The 25,665-nt window shown below is 34.6% G+C and overlaps 1 long non-coding RNA gene across 1 annotated transcript; it reads right to left on the minus strand.

Moving 5' to 3' along the window:
- Positions 1-553: 553 nt before the first annotated feature.
- LOC116273808 lies at positions 554-14,603 on the minus strand. Its single transcript, XR_004182236.1, has 2 exons — positions 13,132-14,603; positions 554-1,631 (listed from the first exon to the last, which is right to left on the minus strand). It is a non-coding gene; the product is annotated as an uncharacterized LOC116273808 (long non-coding RNA).
- Positions 14,604-25,665: the final 11,062 nt, after the last annotated feature.

Raw genomic sequence — 25,665 nt, forward strand, 5'->3', positions numbered from 1 at the left:
ATATTATATTCTTATTAAAAATTTAATAATTTTCCCTGTCTTTCCCTTAAACAACTGGCCATACATTGTGTTGACTACAAATTGTTTTAATTCACAGACAGTATTGCAGAAATTGAAAGATAATTTTAATACTTTCCCAGCACTACAAATTATTTACATCTATACACACATATTAACTCTCCCCTGTAGTATCTCTGGGTGAACCATCCTTGCTCCTAAGAAAACTCTTGTACCTGTTTGCTACAATCTATCTATCCTTTTCAACATGACACACACATGCTTTGGCAAGCTTCCCTTTTACATCTGTAATATCAGATTGTTTCTCTGTATGGGATCATTCCCATCATAGTACAAACACACAATAAATTCTCATCTTAGAAAAAAAAAATCACATACCTATAAATAAAAACTATCCTCCCTTGACCCTGATATTCTTCCATGTCACTCCTAAATGTGTACAGAAAAGTTTTTACATGTAGAGCTTACATTTATTCAGCTCCCATTATCTCTTACACCGATTTTAATCAGGCTTTTATTCCTTCCAAGGAAGCAGTTCATTTCTGTATTGACTACCCACTTCAACTGGGCTTTTTTTTTTTTTTTTAAAACAAGCAAATTTTCAGCATTTCTTACTTGAAATAACACGTTGTGGACAATGAGATACAGCAATGAACTAAATAAAGCTAAACAGAATAAATCAGGTGTCCTTTTTCATTGGTATTATAACACGGAATGCATTTGAACCGCAAAAAATAATGACATCATGTCTTTTGCAGCAACATGTTCAGAACTAGAGGCCATCATGTAAAGTAAGGTAACTCAGCGAAACAGAAAGCCATCCCACATTTTCTCACTGATAAGTGGGAGCTAAATAATGGGTACACATGGATATACAGCATAGACTCACAGTCACTGGAGTCCCCAAAAGGTGGCAAGATGGGAGGGTGGTAAGGGTTGAAAAATTACCTTTTGGGTACAAGGTTTACTATTTGGGTATTGGGTACACCAAAAGCCTACACTTTACCACTGTGCAATATAGCTACGTAACAAACTGCACTTGTACCTCCTAATTCTATACAAATTTTAAAAATATTTAAAGAAATTAGATAGCAGGAAAAATTAGTTCTTTAGAACTTCCTACTCACAGTATATTCTGTGGACGACTAGCATTGGCATCATCTAGGAACATGTGAGAAGCAGAAACCATCAGGCTCTATGACAAACCTGTAGGATCAGAATTTCCATTTTTACTGAGATCCCCAGGCAATTCAAATAAACAGTAGAGTTTAATTTAGGAAGCATTGGAAAACTCTTAACAGAAGACACCTACTTGGAAAATATGTAATAGACCTCTAATATTTTGTAAATTCATATTTATGAATGATTTTAATCCATCATTTATTTATTAGTATCTTTGCTTGGTGTTATTTCTGTGGTTTGCATTATAAATTCCAGTTTATAATTTCATTTCCTGTTTATAGATTTCATTTAGTTGCAAGAAACAGAATAGCCAGTACCGCAGATATAAAATGTGATTGCCATTCTTCCAGCAGCTCAACAGCATCACTACTGATATTTATCTGATTATCTCAAAAATTCAGTAATGTTGCAGGATGGTTTTTGCCTTCAAGCTGGAAAAAAAAAGAGAAGGGACATAACAAGCATGGTTTCTGTTTTCATCAGAAAAGTAGAAGCTTTACCCAAAGCATTCTCATCACAAAACATATCATCTTATTTGTTGTGTGCCAAAAGTGGGTAATTTGGCTACAACTAGCGGCAAGATAGACTAGAAAAGTAACTACATGGCTTTCTAGGTTATATACAAAAAGATTATAAGAGCAAATATGATTAGAAATGTCTCTTGGAATAGAAAAGCAGCAGTGTCTGCCACAACATCATAGATATATTAACTATGTCTTTAAACTTTAAATAGACACTTATAATAATTATTTATGACTACTACTACCACCAGCATGTCCATCTCCACACTAAGTATCACCATTGTAGATTTTCTCTTAATGAAGAATCTCAGGACCTACTAACTTTGCTGCTACTCTCATACGGATCCAGTGGTTTAGGTCATTCCTAGGATTTAAGTCACACAATATGGGCACAAATAACATACAAAATATATATTCTTTATGTTAAAAGTAAAAAGAATGGAATATATTTGTGGTGAGCAGATACTCCTTTGCTGTCTTTGAAGAAGTATGCTCACATGTTTTGAGTTGCCTAAGAAGATATGTGCATGGCAAAAACTGAGAAGTCTCCTGCCAATAGCCACATGAAGACTGAAGCATTCAGTCTGACAGCCTGGAAGCCTACCACCTGGGTTGCAGCTTTACAGAAGTCGCCATGCCATGCCTGGACTCCTGACCCCCAGAACCAGTGAGATCATGAATGGGTATTGTTTTAAGCTGCCTGTTTGTGTTAATTTCTTACACATTGATAGATAACTAGCAACAAATTCAGTTTTTAAATAATATATAATTTGGTATCTTTAATTTGCCCATAAATAATGCTTGCTGAGACATTTTTATGAAAATATTTGGCGTGTATTTTAAAAATAGAACTCCATTGTTACCAAAATATCACTATCAGTGCTTACCATAGCTTTTCTGTACACAATATGCACTTGTTGCTTCTAGTCTCTAGAAGTGACTTTTATTTTTATCTTTTTTTAGTCATGCAAAAATGTATTTATTTTTGTTTTACCATAATTTAATTTAATTTATATTGCCTACTCCTATTTTCCAAAATAAAAGAAATGCAATCTTATTCAATTCAAATTTATCTCAGTTCTATGTTTAGACATGTACTCTTTTTAAAATCTCTTACATTAGACATTAAAAAGAGGAGATATATGTATTTGGTCATTATTTTTAAACAAAGGCATCTATTGAAAAAAACAATCATTTTTTTTTTAAATTTTTAAACTTTTATTTTAAGTTCAGGGATACATGTACAGGTTTGTTATATAGCAAACTCAGGTCACACCAGTTAGTTGTACAAATTAATTCATAATGCAGATGTTAAGCCTCCTGCCCTGTAGTTATTTCTCCTGTTCCTTTTCCTGCTCTCCTCCTCTACTCTTAAGTAGACTCCATTGTCTGTTGTTTACCTCCTTGGGTCTATGTGTTCTCATCATTTAGCTCCCATTTATAACCGAGAATACGCAGTATTTGGTTTCTTGTTCCTGCATTAGTTTGCTAAAGCAAATGGCCTCCAGTTGCATCCATGTTCCTGCAAAGAACATGATCTTGTTCTTTTTAAGGGCTGCATAATATTCCATGTTGCATAGGTGTGAATTGTTTTTTTTGATCCAGTCTACCGTTGATGGGCATTTGGGTTGATTCCGTGTCTTTGCTATTGTAAATAGTGTTGCAATTAACATATGCATGCATGAGTCTTTATGATGGAATGATTTATAATCCACTGGGCATATACCCAGTAATGAGATTGCTGGGTCAAATGGTAGTTCTGTTTTTAGCTCTTTGAGGAATCACTGCACTGATTTCCACATGGCTGAACTAATTTACACTCCCACTGACAATATATAAGTGTTCTTTTTTCTTCACAATCTCTCCAGCATCTGTTGTTTTTTGACTTCTTGATGATAGCCATTCTGACTGGTACAAGACGGTATCTCATTGTGGTTTTGATTTGCATTTCTCTAATCATCAGTAATGCTGAGTTAAAAAGCAACATTTAAAAAGAAACTCACAAATTAGGACACTGAGTGTATGTGTGTTTGGGGCATGTGAAAAGCTTTTTCCAAAGAAAAGCCTGCCATATGGTTCCTTATTTGGATATGCATCATTCTCATGATGTGAATTTTAGTTCAAACTTAAAATTAATAGAAATTTTAAAATGTGGACTATATATCTGGTAGTCAGAGTAATTTTAAAAGTTGTAAATGTTTATCACACCACATAGACCAGAAGAAGAGAGCATTTCATAGAGACTTTTATGCCCCAGTAGTTGTTTCACTGAATTTATGTTTATAGCAGATACTTCTATTTTTAATTGTTCAATTATTACTTTCAATTAGCAAGCCATTACAGTGAACCTGTTATTTTACTTTTTTCCTACTTGAGAGAGAGTTCATTTTTTTGTATCAGGATTCAGACTATCCAAACAGCAAATCCTGCTCTGTTTTTTAATTCATCTATTCTGATTAATTAAATATTTAACATTATCACTATTTACATTTATCCAATAGAAAGAAAATCTTTTCAAAGTAAAGAAGTTTTGTGGCCTCAGGGAAGTGTGAACCATAATGACAGTGAGAATAAAAATCAAGAAAATGAACTCTGGCCTTGTTATATTGTATCTGTAATAAAAAGGCTATTCTCAGAAAGGAGAACCTAGGATTCTTATACAAGGAATACATGGAAAATCATATAGCTCTTCTGGCTTTCCATGGTGTCATTATTTTGTTTAAATTATTATATACTAGGAATTCATTATGTACACCCATGCTACAGAGCAATAATAATACATTTTTGAAACATAAGATTTGAATCATTAACCCTTTTGTATTATCCCTTGTATTTACATTGTAGAGTTAGCCGTTCTCACCAAAGCTAAAAGTGTGATTCTTCTTTTGCCATCATCTTCCTTTATAATTGTAGCACTAAATATTTATCTTAAATAGAACTCAAAACTCTCAGAATTCCTTACGTGGTCTCTACTTAACCTTACTGTAAAAGTTTCTTTGAGAACAGTGGTCACAGCTATCATATTTATAATTGTATTTCTAAACTCACAAAGTGGGTGCTCAACAAAATATTTGATGAATAGCAGAATTCTCTTAGACCAGCAGGATTTTCATACTACATTGGCAATTTAATCATAAATTTTAATTCACAAATTGCTAATTTGGAACTTCAGTTAATTATGGCTTCAGGTGTCCAATTTAGCGCCTCAAGAGAGCTTACAAGCTTGCATGCCATTACACGATTAACACGTAACAATTTTATTCATGAATTTTGAAATTCACACATGCTTTGAACAAGCACAGCAGTATACTAAGGGAATGGGTTGGGAGCAGTTCAAATTATGAATAGCCATTTGGGGCAGCATTGTCAGTAGACAATATAAAAGCAATAATAAACTCACTAAATTTTAGTCTGCTTTATATTATCACCATGTGTTATCAATTATAAACAATGCCAGAGATAAAATACTCTTCTTCAAAAGTACGTACCACTTCGACAGTCCCTGCCTTGGTTAAGTCCCTGAAGAAGAAATCACTAAATAAGGATTGCTGCAAAATTCATTTATAAAAATCTCATTTGCTTCGTATCCCTAAAGGGAAGTGTGAACTTCTCAATAAGTGACAAATATGCATAAAGTCATGAACACTTAATTTAGGAGACAATGACTAGAAAGGCATAAATTGAATGGGTGGGAGTGAGCAATCAATAAACAGCCATTTGGAAATGAACTAATTCCAAATTGAAAAAGAAAGGAAAAGTCCAATAGTATACTAAATGCTAATATAATTAAATTTTAATTTGGTTATACAGTATATGCAATATAATGGCTTGGGGACATTATTAGAATGTAAAAATTAAATCCCTTATACTTGTTCATAGTTTTCTGTTATTTATTTTTAATCACTTTTTTACTCTTGATGGTTAGTCAATGCTCTTTTTCCTTTAATTTGAAAAACATTTTATTAAAAACTAACATATGCTCGTAGTAAGACAAAACCACAAAACATTTTACCACACATTAATACTCTTCTTAACATGTGGGTGAATACCCTTCAGACTTGATATATTTATGAATATGTTATAAAAGAATTCAACAAATGGTTACTATTTTACAAATTGTGTTTTAAAAAACTAACATTTTACTTTTCCATTATTGTTCTGTAGGCAATAAAATTCTACAACAATTACATTCAATCACTACATGATATTCTATTATAAATACAAACTTTATATATAAAAGTCTCATTAAAATGTTATTTTGCTAGTATGGATAATAAATATTTGACAATAAGTATACTTATAGGCTAATTATTATACTCATCTCTATTGTTTATTTTTAGTAAAGACTCCTACTGGACTTTTCATAGCAAAGAGTATGGACAGAGCTATTTAGTATATGTCTTGTGGTCACTTTACATGTAGGCACTAATTTTTGCAAGCTTCTGAAGGGATTATGATGATGTTTGATTCAGGAAGTGAAAAATGAATTTGTTTTAAAATATTTATATAAAGCAATAACATCAAAATTAATAACTGCCTTACAGGTAACATTGTCAACCTAATAACATGATTACATTTAATATTGCTAACATTTCTCCTTGCAACAACAGTTTATAGCTTTTCTTACTTCATAAGAAATTCCAAGTAGGCTTGGTGGTCAAAAAATAAAAGTCAGGCAAGACTTTTATATATATTATCATCGGGAGGCTGTACCAATTTGTAAGTATTTTAAATAATTTGTTGATACATACAAACCAATGGAATAAATTTCAGTGATTCATTAGCCCTAGACCTCTTCTCTCTTTCCTGACAGAAATTCTGCAGTTGACCTGCATACCAAGGAGTAATACTTTTTAAAGGTAATATACTGTTGGTAAGGAAGCAACACATTCTCGTTCGGAGGGATAATGATCTTATCTATTTAGAATATGAACACTCACTGATTTAAGTGGGCTTTAAAAAATAATGTGCCAGTTCAGATAGTAAAGTTAATGAAGATATAAGTGGAATGGGAGAGAAAGTTTAGCCTGTCAAAATGTGACTCTCCATACAAATGTTTAAACACAGTAGTGTCTTTCATTCAATGTTGTACATCAGCATAAGAAAGTTATGACACCAACCCACAAGTAACTGGTTAATTTCTCTTACACTGAATGTCTCTGACTTGTCAATTATTTTCTTTCTTCTTCTATCTATGTCAGATCTGAGGAGCCATAAAAGAGACATCATGCCAGCAACTCTACTCCAGAATGGAAATATCCAGCGCCTAACCAGAAGCCAGGGAGTAGGGTGAATGAGATAGATAAAAGATCATCATCCCAGCCTGCAGCCCTCAGTACTGATCGCTCTATGGAGTAGCTATTTTTTTGTTGTTTCTTTACTTTTCCAATAAACTTGCTTTTGCTTAAAGAAAATAAAAATAAAGGAGATACGAGAACATCCAATAAAAGAAGGCAAAAGTTGTGTACATAGAGGGTACTAGGCTAAGGAAAGCAGGGCAATTAGCATTAAACCAACCCATACCTTTGTTCAACACTAAGAATGAAATCTAAATTTATTTCTCTGGCCTTGACTAAGCCTATGACATCAACCTGAGCTACTCTTCTGCTCACAGCATTGCAGACACATTGACTGTTTCATGTATCTTTGTCCTTATTGCTACACCTGAATTCTATCCCCCACCTTCCCCACGTAAAGAACACCGTTCTATTACTTCTTCTGTGAGTCATTTTTAAACAAAACTCAATATTTCTGTCTATTTTACTGTGTCCAATACATACTTTAGTCAAAGAATCTAGGTCAGGGTTTTTCAACTTTAGCATTATTGACATTTGGGTTTAGAAGAATTTTATTTTGAAGGACTGTTGATTGAGCAGCTTGGAGGAATCGCTCACTGAAGATGGTTATCCACATCTCAAGACTCTGATCTCTAGCAGGCTAGTAGCATCCCGTCAAGTTTTGACAAGCAAATATACCTCCAGATTTTACCATGTTCTTCAATGAGGAAAGTCATCTCTGTGGTTGAAATTACTCATTTAGGCCTATTTTTATTGCATAGAAGCATATCATTTCTTCTTTCAGCATTCTTTCTTGAGAGAAAAAATCACAATGCCTGAGTCATCTCTTTATCCCCAAAGCGTATCCCAGTATAAGACTCCTGGAAAACACTTAGGAGAAGTTGTGTTTACTACAAGACAATAATATCAACTAAAAGTATACTTAAATCATTTTAATTCTTAAAAATCGCTTTAGATATTGAAGGATCATAGCTAAGATCCTCCCCAGGAATTGCCCTGACCAAAGGGAAATACCTTTCCCAAGGTTGTTGCCTTTTCCTGGGAGCAGCTTGCATCCAGGGACTGTTGATACAAAGGTACAAATGCCAAATCCCTGTGGCTTATTTGAGGTAATGCCTGAGAGTCAACTCCTTATTAGATTGGTTGGCATGGCTGGCGTAAGTGCATCAGAGTTCACCCTCTTCCTCTGCCCCATCTTGTGTCTCTTACAACATTGTAGGTGTTGTTCTCAAGTGCACTCCCTAATGAGCATCCTTAAAATATCTATAGAAAATCCATCCTGCACAGAAGGTAGCCTCCTTACCTTGAAATCTTATAGAGTCAGATACCTTTTTGTCTCCTTGAGTATAAAAGGTGTTCAATTAAAACATTAGGAAACACTCCCATTGATTGTCATATCAATGGAAATATATAAAATACCCTTATTTATAACTTAAAAGTGATTACTAGGGAGACACATTTTCCCCTATTCACACAATAGTTTGAAATCGTTATTTAGCAGCTTTAGAGTACAAAGTTTACTATTTTAACATAGGTTTTTTCCCAGTGAAATAATAAGCACATTTTAGTAAAAAACAAAAAAGAAAAAAATTCTCAGCCAGGATTCTTAAGTTCAGTCAAAATCCCACAACATTAAGATATTTAAAGGAATAAATTAATTTAGTTTTTACAAATATCATTGACATTTGTACTAGAAAACTATTATATTTTAATTTTGATCACATGTCAGCCTCAATTATGTTTCTAGCATAACAATTTACTTCAGTAATATCTTCATTTCCTTTTCTAATTTTGGAGTCATTTTCCTGGTAGTTATAATGTTTTATAATGTCATTAAATTAACAATGCTTATACTAAAAATTTAAAATCTATCTTCTAAAATGAGAAAACACTTGATATCTCACCAATGCTAAGCCATATAGTTAACATTAGAAACTATCAGAGCAATAACAAAGTTAGAAAATCATATAGAGTTGGGAATCATTAAATGCAATGAAACTTTATAATTAAATATTTCAATTAAGTATGATACCAATTAATATTTACAATCCTTCAGAGAATACTCTCTCATGCAACTAAATGCAACAAGAGTAGGTATGACACAATCAACATAATAAGGGAATTAGGCACAATTTTTGATGCCAGAATTATATAAGGGATTGTATTATCATTTTTATGATGAGATATTCAACCAGTTTGTTTTGCTCCTATACTGCTTCCACACAGTTATTTTAGCAAGAAACTGGCTCATTTTCAGACATCATGAGTTTCACCTGTCTTAATTATCATCACCTGCTACCAAGAAACTCAAAACAGAAGGATAAAATAAATTAAGAGTAAATTTTGTGGCAATATCCACCTGTAGAGTTAGAAATTGAATTTATATAGACAAGATTTTATTTCTGTTTGAATTTTGGTTTTAATAATGTCCACCTAAAAATCAGAGAAAAATACTACCAAATATGTTGAATTTCATTTGGGATTTTTTTTTAAAAAGGTTATATTATAGAAGCATGATTTTGGCACGTCACAGGTTCATCCTTCAAGGGAAGAGTATAGGGAAGCTTTTATTGGCAAAAGGGGGAAGTTCACATAACCTGCTGACAAACAGAGTTCAATGGTCCCAGAGTCTCGAAGCCTGAATTGTCATCGGTTTATTGGTGGAGATGTTGTTACTGGACAAATGTTATCTTCTGGAGCATCTTATCTGAATTGCTGAAGTCCTAAAGAATGTCTAGTCATAAACCTTGTCATAGAAATATGTGCGTAAGTGTGCACGTAACATGCAAGCCATGAAAAGCGGGAGAACATGAAGAGCATGAAGGGACTTCTTGTGGGGCCATTTTCAAGATATTTTTTTTTCTTTCATCTCAAACAGGTAAGTATGAGGTTTTTTCCGTCATGTTCTCACAGCCACAATTTGTCTGGGTTTGACTAGTGACTTCATCTTGATAGCTGCAACTTTCACATTTCCCCTTTTGGTCTAGATATTTCCTCAAAAGCATCCTATTCATTCATGTTGTATTCAAGTTGTGAGTGCCCCTTGGTGCCGGAATGAACGTGTCCTAGTTCATTGGTCTGGGTCCACATCAGGAAAGATAATGAATAGTTGAAAGTGAGTGTCAAGACCCTTTTAATCACTTTTGAGCAACAATGAATATAGAAAGAGAAGTTCTCTGTCTTAGTTAATCTAGATTGCATCATTAAGTTTGATTACTATTACATAGCACTATCATCTCAAAGCAGTGGGCCAAAATTATTTTTTCAGGAGTTGAATTTCTGAAGAGATTTAACAGGAAACAGGCACAAATTTTAAAAAGAAAAATATAAAGCAAACATAATAGCAATATTACAATTCCAGTTTGCATTATGGTTTTGAGACACGAACCTAGATTTACAGGCAACCAACTGAACAGATCAAATGACCGAGAGGAACTAGGTGAGACTTGTTATATTCAGATGACTTTTTCTTTTATTTTATATAACCGAGCCTCAACTTTCCCAGAGGAATTTATCCAGGTACAGCATGCAGCATTAGTACAGGCACCATTTTACTCAGCTAATAAATGATCAAGAGCAATCCAGTTATCTAAGATTACCCTTACAGCAGAAGCTAACAAATGCTGTTATATAGCAATATCCATTGCAGCAGAGTCTGCAAGAATTCCTAGGGTAGGAGATCAATTTCTTTCTTATTCATTAGTGGATACACCATACCATGATACAAAAGATCTGGCAAATCCAGAGACCCAGAGCTCACCACGTTACTCATGTTTGACCCTTCGATGTAGTGAGAGGGAGCTAATCCATTGGTTATTCCCATGATTGGTTTCAGATGTCAGTTGTCAATTATGTATCACAATTATGCTAACCCTCATTGGCCTTTAAATGTGTACACATTTGGGGGCACATACTAAAATGTGTCACACACAAAAGTAAATATATCCAACATAGAGCTCAGACACTTCTTCCATCTGTGATTTTTCTGTATAAGGTAGAATTAAACCAGGGTCAGTTGTATTACTGTAAGCTATAATAACCTCTCATCCTTAAATCAGTTACAAGAACTTTTTCTACAGATGTTAGGGAGTCTGAATGAACAATTTAGAAGTAATGATTTATTGAAAATCCCCGAGGTCAGAATTGGGAGGCCACTAAAAAGGTAAGGCAAGTTAAGGGTAAATAAGGAAGCTTACTCACACAGAACGGTTCAACAGTACAATTTTTTCAGGCGGTTGGAGATGGGATGTTAGTGAAATCTGTTACAGGTTGAAGTTGGGGGTTATTAGAGTCAGAAACATGTTGAAGTTTCTGATGGCACATCCAAAAATTATTAAGAATTCCTTGTGGTGACAGACTGGAAAATGTCAGTAAGGGCATTTTCCTTTTAGGGAAGAGGGATATAAAATAAATGAGAATCAGAAATTAGAAAATGATATACAGGCCTGGTCCAAACATCTTGGGAAAAGCCATCTATTCAGATGCTATCTGATTCAAATCCCAGGCATTTTTAATTTCAATTTGTTGACAGGAATGCAGGTCCACAAAGGAGATGTTTTGTTTAGATGAGATACATGTATCCAGGAATCAATTACTTTAAGTTTAGGGGCACAGGTGCTAGTCAACAGGTCCTCATAGGAACCTTTCCAACCTTTCCATTGAGGTTGGAGTAAGTCCTTTTGGAAATGTTTCCATCAGACAAAACTTCCTGATTGTAAGTTATGGCATTTTAGGTCTCCTGGGGTTGCACTGTGGAAGGATTTTTCTGCCAGAGTATATTTTTTATCCATTGCCTTGATTATACTTTCACAATATTAAATAATTTCATGTTTTATTAATTTTGTGTCAAAATAAGTTTAGGCCAAATGCATGGGTTGTCCAGTAATTATCTGGAATGGTGAGAGATTATGTAATCCAACGGAAATGTCTCTTAAATTCATAAGCTCTAAGGACTTTTGGTTATGTCAAGTGTGAGGTTTCCATAAGCGTTGTCAATTAAGTCTTTAGAGTACTACTAGTTCATGTACCTAGTCCAAAGGATTGGAGACAATAAGTTCATTGGAAGTGTGATAAGATTAACCAGATAGCACACACATGTTTTATCACTTATTCAGTAAAATGAGTCACTGTGGAGCTCCAGGGGTATTCCCCAGGTAGGGATTCTCTTTTATAAAAGGACTTTAGTCACTGCTGAGATACTAGCTCATCTGCAGAAGAGTGCTTCAACTCAATGGGAGAACACACAGATCAAGACAGAAACATATTTGTATCCATGCGAGGAAGTAAGCTGTATGAAAATCCATTTGCCAACCTCAGATGGCTCATCTTGTAGATTAAAATGGTCAGGGGTTGTGTCACTGGCCTTCTAGGATTAAATATAGGACAGGTGGGGCAGGCTAAATAAACATTTTTGGCCACTTTATTGATGTCGCCTCACCAGTATTATTGCATAAAATTGATAATCTTTTCTGTAGCCCAATAAGTTATATTATCTATGTTAGTTAATGAGGAACATTTCATGGAGTCTGACAGAACAGTTTTTTTTTTTTTTTAATCTTTCCAAAACCAGAATTCCTCTTTATCACTCAATCAACTGTCACTCTTTATTTAAATTTCTTTTTCAGCTTTTGATGATCAATTCTGTGCACCTTTAGTAATTGTTTGAGGATTGTCATCGGGAGGCTCTCTAGGAGAAACATGGCAGAGATTTGATTGCTAGGACCTATAAGGGCAGCATCTGTTGCTGCATTATCAGCAAGTTAATTTCTCTAGTTTCCAGAGTATCTAGGTTCAAGTGGCCTGGAATTTTGATAATGGCTAGAGCAGCAAGTAACTACATAGCATCTAATCATTATTTTACATAAGGGTCATTCTTCATATTGTCTCCATTGAAAGTGAGGAAAGTTATTTGAATCTACAAAATTCCAAAATCATGAACAATTCCAAAAGTTTACCTACTCCCTGTATAAACATTCACAGTTTTTCCTTATGCGAGGAGATAAACTCAAGCAAGGACAAATAGCTCTGCCTGCTGGGCTGAAGTGGCTAAAGACAAAAGAGCTGCTTCCGCAATCTCAAAGGAAGTAGTTTTTGTGTAGCCTGACAACACTTACCAGAATCATTCTTTAAATATGAGCTGTGTGTAAACAAAGACTTGCAGTGTTGTCCAGTGTTGTCTAGTGAAGTTCCCTGTAGATTCTCCAATGAGTTGAAAGATCATCAGTCAGAGTTAAGCAGGCATGTGGTGTCTCATCTGAAAGAAAGGGCAGGAGAGTTGTAGAGTTAAGGCTATTGCAGCATTAGAAAAATAAATGAGATGCAGCTCTCAGGAAAAGCTCATTGGAAGTAAGTTTCCTGGAAGAAAACTGCTAAGTGTGATGTGAGAAAGAGGTTGAATAAGCTTCCCCAGCATAAGAAACAAATATAGTTGGGGGTATCCCATAACAATCTCTTCAGTTGCCTTGACTGATATGGCTGTAGCAGGAATTGCTCTTAGGTGGAGCAAAAATATTCATGCAGTGGAACCCAACTGTCAACTATAGCATCTTAGAGAACAGTATTGGCCTTCACACTTTTGGTTTAACACCCCAAAAGTACTTTCTTTATTTTCATATACAAAAAGGGAAAAGGGATTTTATAATCAGGATTAGCTAGAACTGGAATATTTATCAATTACTCATTTAACTAGTTTGCTTTTCAGATTCTGTCCAAATAACAAGGTCACATTTGGTAACTTTAAGTAAACCAAACAGGGACTGCACCAGAAGAGAAATGTTAGACATTCAATTATGACAGTAACCGGCAAGTCTAAGAAACAAACAAGTTGGCTTTTTTATTTTGATAAAGTGCAAAACTCTTTGAATCTGCTCCAGATCTAAATGTAATCAATTTTCTGAAACTAAATGGCCCAAATATTTCACCTGAGATTTTACTGGGTACAATTATTATTATGATTTTTAGTGACTTAATTACCTTTAAAAGCCAATTGTTTTAATAGAAATACACTATACCTGTAAAGGAGAGCAAAGATGGAGGTTATCTACATATTGTAGTAAAGTGGAGCCTCAGGGAAACAAAACACATCCTCCAAGTCTGCCCTTACTATTTGAGAGAAATAGGAAGGACTTTAAATAAATCCCTAGGACATTAATATTGAAGTGTATTTCTGGTTTTCCCAGGTAAAAGCAAAAAGTTTTGGGGTGGGTTGATCTATTGAAGTACCGAAGAATGTACAGATCAATGACCATAAAATGCCAGCTCTCAAAGGGCATTGAGTTTAATAATGTATGGATATTTGGAGACATTAGATGTGTTGTAATAACAATATAGTTTATTGCTTGTAAGTGTTGAACAAACCTCCACCCATAGTTGATTGCTTTATTAAAATAGGTAAAATAAGGGTATTACAAGGACTAGTGCATAGAATAATAAGGCCCTGATTTTTATGTCTTTCTATAATAAGTTTAGTATTTTGAAATGCCATCTAGTTAAGTGAATGTTGTTTAATGTTAGGCAGGAGTTTTGATGGAGCAATCGGGATTTTAATAGGAGATGCACTATAAATATTTCCACTATTTATTGATAATTTTGCTCCTTGGCGTGTGTTGATTCAGTAATTACCAAATTGTAGCATTATTTCTGCTTTCTGAAAAGGAAATGGCATAACAAATGTGGAAATCTGGGGAGTCAGGTGACTCCAAAATTGAGTCAACAGTTTGGTTGCTCAAATCCTAAAATTATTTTTCCCTCTCAGGAAAAGGAAAACCTACCATCATATTATTTTTTTTCCAGAAAATTAATGCTCATAGGCAAGTATTTGATTCAGTAGTGAAAGTGTGGCATTATTTCTGCTTTCTGAAAAGGAAATGGCATAACAAATGCTTGGAAATCACAGAGTCAGGTGACTCCCAAAATTAGGTCTGTAACAGTTTGGATTTGCTCAAATCCTAAATTAATATTTTTTCCCTCTCAGGAAGAGGAAACCACCATCCTTATTATTTTTCAGAAAATTAAATCCCAAGAAGTGGATGAGGTGATAATTGACAAGAAAAACAAAGCGGGTGTCTTGAAGAGGGCCAAGGAAGAAAGGAATAGACTGTAAAACAAAAACAGTTAAAGACTCGTTGGAAATTCCCACCATTTTTTTTTTGCCAACTTTTAACTGAAATAAAAGGGGTAAATGTGCATTATGTGTAGGTTTGTTAAATAGGTAAATGTATGGCATGGAGGTTTGCTGCACAGCTTATCTCATCACCCAGGTATTAAATCCAACATCCAACAGCTATGCTTCCTGATATTCTCCCTCCTCCCTCCCCACCCCCCCAACATTTGACAGGCCCCAGTGTGTGTTGTTCTCCTCAAAGTGTCCATGTGTTCTCACCGTTCAGCTCACATTTATAAGTGAGAATACATGGAATTTGGTTTTCTGATCCTGTGCTTGTTTGCTAAGGTTAATGGTCTCCAGCTCCATCAATGTCTCTGGCAAAAAAACATGATCTCATTTATTTTTACAGTTGCATAGTGTTCCATGTTGTATATGTACCGTATTTCTTTATCCATTCTATCACTGATGGGCATTTGGGTTGATTCCATCTCCTTATTCCACCGCTCTTATGAACGGTGTTGCAGTAAACATACATGTGCATGTGTCTTTATATATTCCTTTGGGTATATACCCAGTAATGGGATTGCTGGGTCAAATGGTATTTCTGCCTCTAGGTCTTTGAGGAATTGCCATACTGTCCTCCATAATAGTTGAATTAATTTATGCTCCCATCAACAATGTAAAGTGTTCCCTTTTCTCTACCACCTTACCAGCATCTGTTATTTTTTTTTTATTTTTTAATAATAACTCTTCTGAATGGTGTGAAATAGTATCTCATTGTGGTTTTGATTTGTATTTCTCTAATGATCAGTGATGTTGAGCTTTTTTCATATGTTTGTTAGTAGCATCTATTCTTCTTTTGAGAAGTGTCAGTTCATGTCCTTTGCCCACTTTTTAATGGTTTTTTTTTTCTTGTAAATTTGTTTAAGTTCTTATACATGTTGGATATTAGACCTTTGTCTAACATTGCAAAATTTTACCCCATTCTGTAATTTGTCTCTTTACTCTGTTGATATTTTGTTAGTTGTCATTAGAGTTTTTTTTTGGTGTGCAGAAGCTTTTTAGTTTTTAGATCCAAATTGTCAATTTTTGCTGTTGTTGCAATTGCTTTTGGTGTCTTCATCATGAAAGCTGTTTAGTTTCATTCGAGTTTTTTTTTTTGAAAGCTGCTTAGTTTCATTAGAGTTTTTTTTGTTGTGCAGAAGCTTTTTAGTTTTTAGATCCAAATTGTCAATTTTTGCTGTTGTTGTAATTGCTCTTGGTGTCTTCATCATGAAATCTTTGCCTGTGCCTATGGCATTGCCTAGGTTTTGTTCTAGAGTTTTTTATAGTTTTGGATTTATATTTAAATCTTTAATTCATCTTGAGTTGATTTTTCTATATGGTATAAGAAGGGAATCCAAGGGAACTTCCACAATTTTTATCTCTGTATTACTCCACAGCAGGAGCTAATTGAGAATGGTGGCATTAAAAACTGATAGTGTTGCTCAGGTATCTGTAAGTGATGGATGAAGGAGGCAGATACGGGGGAAGGTTCCCAGAGAATCTCCAACTGGCCTGCACACTGGGAGGATGGGTAGGGCCATAGGAAATGTGTGCCCTTTGCAGGGAGAAAGAGCTTAGCCTCTCCTGTTCCCAGGTAGTAACCTGAGATTCAATCTGTGAGATGGGGGCCTATTAACTGGAACCCCTTTCACGTTGCTGAGAGTATTTTTCCTTTTTGCCCAATAAATTCTGTAATCCCTCTCCCTTTAAGTGTCAGTGTGCCTAACCTTTGCTGATCCTGTGACAGGAACACAATTTTTCCCACAACATAAGCAGAGGTATTCTTTCTGCAGAACTGCTTCTAACACTGGATTACATCTGCCTTAAAAAAACGCATCAGAGGAAAAATATTTCCAAACATGTTAAATTTATTAGTGAATAAAAATGTAGGATTACCATCTGGCATGAATGACTGCGGCAAGCCACAGGTGCTTCTGCTGAGAGAAGGGTAAAGGGAAGCTTTAGTTAGCAAAAGGAAGAAATTAATGTAAGCTGCTTAGACAGAGCTCATTGGTTCCAGAGGCTCAAAGTCAGAGTTATAATAAATGTATTGGTGGAGATGAGTAATTTGTAAATTTCTTTGAGATTTTTGTTTGTTTGTTTGCTAAATCTCAGGCACATATACATGTAAATATGAGTTTATTTTCTTCATACTTTCTCAGTCCCAAATTGTCTGGGTCTGACTAGTGACTTCATCCTGGTATGTGCAATTTTCACAATGAGTTATCCAGGAAAAAAAAAAATGAATGACAGAAGTGAAAATATTTAGACTTCCTAGAAAGAGGAAAGCTCTTAGACTTCCTCCTCTGTCCAGAGAATAATATTTTGTACTAACCCTGACTTTGACCTTGTAACTCGTCGCCTCACACACATTGACAGGGCTGTGTTAACCACTTGAGGTGGTCATCATTCAGCACATTTCCGTCAGTGTAAGAAAATTCCAAGTAGACTCAAAGTGTTTGTTCTCCATAAGTAAATATAGATTTCTCCTGTTCTCTCACATTCTCTGTGAGAGAATGAACATTATCATTTTCTCTCACACTCACTTTTTATCTTGATCATACATATCCCATTTTGTTTTTCTCTAACACTCTTTCTCCCTCTTTCTCACTTGCTCTTACAACTCAACCTTTTCAATTCCTTTCTCATACACACTGCCTTTCACTGGCATGCTGACTCACTTCACATCTTTAAGTATTCTCTTCGCTCTTGCATACTTTCTGTTCTTGCTCAGACCTCCTTCTTTGTCTTCTTCCACTCACTTTCTCCTACTCAACTCTAGCATGCTCTTAACCTATTTCTGTCTGTTTTACTCATTTTGTATTTATCTTTCTTTCAGCTTTTCTGACATTTTCACCTTCACACTTCTTTGTTCCTAAATCATTTCTTAAACTCTCTTGCTTCCACTCTTACATCTTCTCTCTTTCACACCCTCAATTCCACACTTTCATACCTTCTCTTCTCACTCTCTCTCTCTCTCTCTTATACCCCTACTCTTTTTTAGGCAACAGAAAGAAGAGACTAATCTGGAATTACTTCCTCCTCTTGCGAAAACTCATCAGCTTTATCTTGGGTGTACAAGAAACTTGTTCTCTCTTAGCAAGGTGGTAACAAGAAGACTGTCCTTAGGGGAAGGAAAAAATATCTTAGGGCTCGAACATTGTAACTTAGTTTTACAGGTCAGCTTTAGGGCACAAGACACAGTCAAAATAACACTTGCTCCAGAGTATGTGGATAACCATGTCTTTAGCTGAAATGACTAATAGAATTCTTTTAATTCCATTATTACAGTATTCAGTATTATAGTATTCAGTCTCTGTGCCCATGAACTACTCTGCAAAATTTACTCAACAAGGTGAGTCATGAATTAAAGTCTAAAACATCTTCTCTTACATTTGAGAAACAACATATCACCAACAGTTGTCTCAGATTATGCTAAAATTTGGAAGTCAAAACTGCCCCACTGTCCCTTAAAGCTGAATATTCTCTAAAGAAACCATTGATACGTCAAACATATAATGCCAACAAAGGCAATCCACACATTTACTTTCTTTTCAAACTTGCCGACCTAGATTAGTATTATTCTCTTTGTTCTCATCAAACAGATTTCCAACATAACTTATTAGTAGGTGCTAGTTTCTTGTATGTATTATTATTAGTTGATCTGTTGATGACTGAGGGTTTGAATCCTGTATATATCACCTTAAACACATGATCAGTGCATATGGTTTTTCTATGATATCGATAATGATTAAACTTCAAATGTTATAATTTCACAAGAAAGTGATTAGAGAGTTATTTTTCTTTAAATCTTTGGATTTATCATTTGCTCAAGTCTTCTTTTTTCATATTTTATTTCAACCTGATGTAGATATTGAGAAACCTTTAATCTATTTTTAATATAAATATCAAACGCTTATTGTTTCCTTATACGATCTGTAATTCTTCCTCTTTTTTGTTTTTTCAATACCAAACTATTTTAATATTAATATTATTTTTAACCAAGAAATATAGAAATGCTGTGGAGTTTCTCAAGTATTTACAACAGTCTTTCAAAATCAGTGTGGCTAAGTAGACGTTCAAGACCTCCTTTACACTGTTGAAAAAAAATCGTAGGTTTGCTGTAACAGTAGTCATGTCATTTAAATTTAAAATAATTTAGATATAAATTCTGACTAACTTTCCTACATTATTGCTGGGCACCTTTGACACATTGAACACATGCTAATTACAGCCATAAACAGAATACATAATTCCTTAAATCATATGTTCAGCTCTTTAATACCACTATGATTTCTTAGACTATCATAATTTTTAGAAAAACTATACACTCAAATGCTTGGAAAAATTTTTATATTTTTTTAAAATCTCAAAATATACTTAATCTGGAAGCTTTCCAAGATAGCTACAAGGACACCTTTTTTGTACTCTCGTAGCGCATTGCTCATAACTCTGGACAATTACAGCTATAAATGTTTATACTAAAATAACAGAATGCTTACTATTTGTTTAGCACAAAAAGAAGTATCTTGTTTTATTTTAATGATAACATTATTTAATGGGTATAATTATTATATTTGGAACTGGTAGAGTTACGATTTAAATCTAGGTTTATCTGATATTTAAGAACGGTCCATTGTTCCTATGTATTTCACATAGACTATTATTTCCAAACATTGTCTCATTTCTGGCTTCCCTTAAACTAAACTAAAGTAAACCAAAATCCTACAGAGACGGCCTACCTATTATTGTTGACCACTATTGTCTAGAGTACTGCCTGGCAGATAGCTCACATTTAAAAATTAATAAATGAATGAAAGCACAATATAATTGTTTTCAGTACTGCCAAAGAAAGTATTGAGTGTTCCATGCTGAGAGTTTATTCCAGAAAGGCACATTTACAGAAGCCTTCATTCCAAAATCAAAATGTGCACATTATCTTAGTGCACATTATCTTTATATCTAAGATATAAAATTCTACATTAATATACAAAATGAAAGGTATTCACTTAGGTTATCAATTTCTGACTATGAAAAATTTGTTATTTATATCATTACTTATTTCAGTTACTAAATTAGAAGATTATAGTAACAATGCATGTTTTGCAATGTAAAATTAAGGCCTTAACTATTCATGATCCTTGATATATTTCAAAGAAAAAATAAAAACAGTTTCAAAAGCCTGCATATATTCTAATGTGTGACATTTTCTTCTACTCAGTGAAGTTTCTCCTGAACTTTCAAATCTTCAAATGGAATTTTTTCCTGTGCTCAGCTATGGAGAAATTTGCGGTGTGGCATTATACAGCTGTCAAATTCCACCCATGGGAACTGATTTGGCAGTTTACACAAGCGAAGCTTCTACTGACTCTAGGGACAGTTACCATTTTTAGCATTTGTTGGGAATAAAGGGTAAGAATTGCTTCGTTTGAGAAAAACTTCTTAGAAATTACTTTACGCACAAAAAAGATAAAATATACTGAATATTTAAAAGCTCAGAAAAGAATAAACTGAGCTTTTAAAATTTTTTTTAAAAAACAAAACCCAAAGTATAACTTTGTTTTAATTGCAAAAATTCATAGAAATGGAAAAGGTATGTTCATTTTATATCTTATTTTCTAGACAAAAATAAATAATGATTGTCTTACAACATGTTCGAATATTTAAGATGTAGAGACAAAATAGGCAAAAAAAAAAAGAAAAATCAAACAAATAAGCAAGAAGAACAAGAGTGTGATCAAACTCAATGAATTTAAAGCAAGTCATGAAACAAAACACAATCACTTTAAAAATGTATTCAGCAGAAAGGGTTAAAAAATAAAGGGCAAAAAGCCTGTAGCAAGATTTTAAAAGAGGAAACAATCTCTGCTCAAACTTATTACCAATCTTTACATTCGAAACAATTTAAATCAGGTTTAGCAAGCTAAAATTTGACAACTGGAGAAATAAGTTTTCAAGATAAAAGCCTCCTAGGTAAGTCTCAATTCTGAAATGCAGAAGTCAAGCTCTTTCACACAACAGTAGGAAGACAACACGTTAAGGTAAACATGTACTGAGGGAAATTCATTGATACAGGGTGAGAGTGTCAGAAATTTTCTCCTATTTCCTCTGTCTTGGTAAAGTACTAAATTGGGCTCCAAATTGAAACAGGGCACGTCATATCTAATGATATTAAACAATATGCTAAGAAGATTGCCGGCATGTTGGCAATGAGAACAGACTTTGCCAGTGCGTGTGTTCCTCTCTTGCATCACGTAGGGGAAGAGTGGAAGGGCAGACAGCTGGCTTACATTCAACCAGCACCCCATTCAGTGAGATCTCTGGTCGAGACACTCCACCCACATCCCCGCAGCCAGTAGGCAGCCTCTCCTTTCAATAAAGTACACTGAAATTACTTGTAGCAATTAACAATATCCTTGTAATTGGAACACAAATCCAAGAATTGTCAGACAATTAAGGAGAGTCAGGAAAAAATTCCATGTTGAAAATAAAACTGCATTGGGGCCTTTATTAAATGCTTTGCCAATTCCCTTTACTATGGATAAACTGGGCTCATACATTCCCAAGTCCAATTCCTGCTATCTCAACCTTGATCTCATCTTTCTGATATGTTCAGAGACCTTGCTCTCAAATGTATCTCTTTTCTCTAATAAATTATTACTGTTGTCCCTCAGTTACATTAGTCCTGTATACAAACATGCTATAATACATTTTATGGGAAAACAGAAGAAAATCTCCCTTGACCTTTTATCCCTCTAACGACCACACAAATGTTAAGCTCCAATATAGAGCCCAACCTCAAAGAAGCATGTTTGCTTCCTGTTCTCTGGACATCCAGTCCAATCAGGCTTTTACTTTAGCCATTTATCAAAGATCACCAACTGACTCTGCATTTCCAGACCCCAAAGTCAATTTAAACTTGGAGGCTGGGAACACTGTAGCCAGTAACTGACACTGGTCATCTGCCCATAACAGAAAGGGAAAGTAGTGACCTAAATTATGCTTTGTCCTATATGGTGCTTTCTGTGCAGCTTCCTGTTGGTGTTGGCGGTGGGGGAGTTGCTACAGCTCTTGCCATCTCCAAGGAAGAGATAATCCCTTTGTCAATTACTACAGCTAGAGTGCATAAGGAGAGAAAGTATTTCTGGGAGCAAGAAGTTCTTTGACATCCGTACGATACTGGGTTTACTATTCATCAAGCAGAAATATATCTGTATTTGATTACATCGTGTATAACAACAAGGATGTCATCTACAAAGATGTCATCACCAAACTGCAGCCGAGAACTCTTCAGAAAATGCCTAAGATGGCTACTCTGAAAATGAATATGATTATTTTGGAGAAGAGTAAATTTCAGTCTGCAAAGAAAATGACAAAAAGATAATACTTTAATAACATCAGTTTTAGACAATAAGTAATGGATGAAGCGATCAAAATCTAAATAAATCAAATGTTAAACTTCAATCTAGAAAAAAATTGAACTTAAAAATATTGTATTCACTGAAAGGAAAGAAGTTGCATAAAATGAGGACGAAAGTGGTAACACTGCATGCCCAGCATGATGGATCTCTCATCCAGATAAAGCAGAAAAATGACGTTACAGATGCTGCCTTAAAACCATGCAAGTATCATGCAAGGTTGAAAATATGAAATATTTATCAGGCTTCGTATTTACATTCCTACTAATAGTTGTGGGATTTTTTTCAGCTATGGATATAATAAAGTTTCTATTTAAGTAAATTTCTGGATTTTTTACTTAAAAAATCTGTTTTTCTCATTTCAAAGTTTAATTCTGCTTTTGCTTTTGTGAATATTATTTTACTTTTATGCACATAATGGATATATGACCAGTGTAAATATGTCATGAACATAATAACAGTCCCTTTATCTTTTCTTCTGTGATTGACTTTCTTTTTTGTTTTTTTTGAAACGGAGTCTCGCTCTGTCGCCCAGGCTGGAGGCTGGAGTGCAGTGGCGTGATCTCCGCTCACTGCAAGCTCCACCGCCTCCCGGGTTCACGCCATTCTCCTGCCTCAGCCTCCCTAGAAGCTGGGACTACAGGCACCCGCCACCCGCTCGGCTAATTTTTTTTTTCTTTTTTTTTTTTTTTTTTGTATTTTTAGTAGAGACGGGCTTTCACCGTGTTCGCCAGGATGGTCTCGATCTCCTGACCTCGTGATCTGCCCGCATCGGCCTCCCAAAGTGCTGGGATTACAGGCGTGAGCCACCGCGCCCGGCCTGTGATTGACTTTCTAATGCTGAATGTTGCTAGACAATGTCCATTCAGGTGAATGATAAATGTAACCTAACCTATGGTACACATCCACAGTAAATGCTTTCCTTATATTCTACAATGTAGAATAATTTGCATGTATAGCTCTTGGGTGTTCCGTTTAAAAGGCACAGTACCTTGATCATCAATCAATCAAACTAAACAAGAACAACAAATCCTATTTACCTGTGCCCTAAATTGTCAGCTATTCTTTGAACCACATATTTGGTTTCAGAATATTCTGTAGTTGTTTGATGTGTTAATGATAATACAGCAGGGCTTATGCACCCAAAGCACTTTTCTTACCATTATCCTAGTAAATCATTCTTTTGATTGCTATTTATATGTGCATTCCAAAAATTAAAAGAAAAATCATGTTGTGGAATGAATGTTATAATATAATGAAGAATTTTCTTTTACCACTTTTAGAACACAAGATTTCTTTTCTGTGCCTTTAATTTTAGAGCTGTACTAACTGTCCATGTGTGGCATCATCTACCAGGAAACTTAACTGATTTTGCCAGATAGCTAGACATAATATCAAACATTAGGGACAGCAGACAAAACGTCTGCAAAAATAATAACTTTGGTTCTGGCCAATAAGGATACCAGTCATAGCTTAACACTCAAAATATACTTTGCTAGCCAAAAATTAAAATTAAAAAAAAGCACTGACAAACGTCTGAAACAGAATATCGAGTGAGTAAAATATTTGTATTTCCATTTTATTCAGTAGTAATCCTTGTAGACTCTTCTGCTGTCCTACCTTTTCCTCTCCCCTACCTACTCACCATCCTTTATCTTTACTAAACACTTACACATGTATTGCTCCATTAATAAGCATACCCTGTTTCTGTGTGTGGTTAGTTCTTTATTAGATGTACTAATTTTTATTTGGGGGCTAGTTTTTTACTTAATCTCAGATTGGTTTCTTGTTTGATATATAGCAAAATTAAAATCTGAATGTATTCATTTTTCCTTCATTATACTAAGTGTCTCTGCCGAGAAGTTACAAGTTTAAGAAGACAAACCACAAATGTTGCTGGAATTTGTATCTGAACACCTTAAAACCAAACTCCTTAATGATCACCGGAAGGTATGCTTGCATTAGTTTGGTAGCACAGAGTGGAATCCATTTTCTTCAAGTGATTGCTAGGGCACCTCTTAATGCCCCACTGTCTGATTTTGATGGTAAATAGACAACTTCAGCAGTTATAACCTGAGAATTGCATAGTTGGCAATGGGTTAACACCCCTCAGGAATGAGAGTTTGGTTTTCTTGCATGAAATAAGACACTCAGGCCAACGGAAGTACTAGCTGAGGATAATGGGAATCTAAAATAGAAATAAAAATAGAGGAAGAAAAAGTCAAGTATTAATTGTATCATCAAGATCAGCTGCAATGACAGATGCCATGATTTGTCCCACTAATTTTTTACCGATATTTTTCCCCAGGAAGAAAAGCCCATCAGAATTCTGTAGTTTCTGCTTCCAGAATTTTTTATAAAAATCTGTGTCTGAGCACTTAAAGACAACTGCCACTGATTTTGCGATATACTTTTTCAGTTTCCTTTTATAATTATCTAGATTTATTCCCCCATATACTGCAGTATTCCAGACTGACTGTCCTATACCATAAGACCTTTTCTGATATTTTCCTTAGCTGAAGGGAGATACCTAACTCTTGGCCATATCTCGTCCCGGGGGAAACCTCATCCAATGACTGTTTGATGTGGTGAATCAACACAGAAAATTATCCTGTTAGGACTAAATAACTTTTCTCTGGGTTTTAGTGTATTAGCAAACTACAAAGTTAAGAGTTTAAAATTTGAATGTGAGAAATCAGCCGATCACTCCAATTGAAATATTCAACATCTGTGGCTTGTAGGCTCCTTATAATATTTTACCTGAGAAGATTTCATACAAATAGTCAATGTAATGATATATAAATTTTAAAAATATAAATACATTTTAACTCCAGAACTATTAAGCTTCCCCCCGCTTCTCTCACAAGATTGCTTCACAATATCTAACTTCAAAAGAAAGAAATCCTAGAATAGAACTCTGTCCTGGTTAGTTGTCTTTTCTTTAACTAGTATAATATTAGTGTTTATTATCTTTGTTGTATATAGAGTTATGGTTATGTTGGATTATTTTTTAAAATCTTGTTTTTAAGTCTCACGACTTTAGTGGCATCATTAAAGTTTATTGGGAAGAAAAGCTGAAA

Source organism: Papio anubis, chromosome 2, assembly GCF_008728515.1.
Source record: "Papio anubis isolate 15944 chromosome 2, Panubis1.0, whole genome shotgun sequence".
NCBI classification, from domain to species: Eukaryota; Metazoa; Chordata; class Mammalia; order Primates; family Cercopithecidae; genus Papio; species Papio anubis.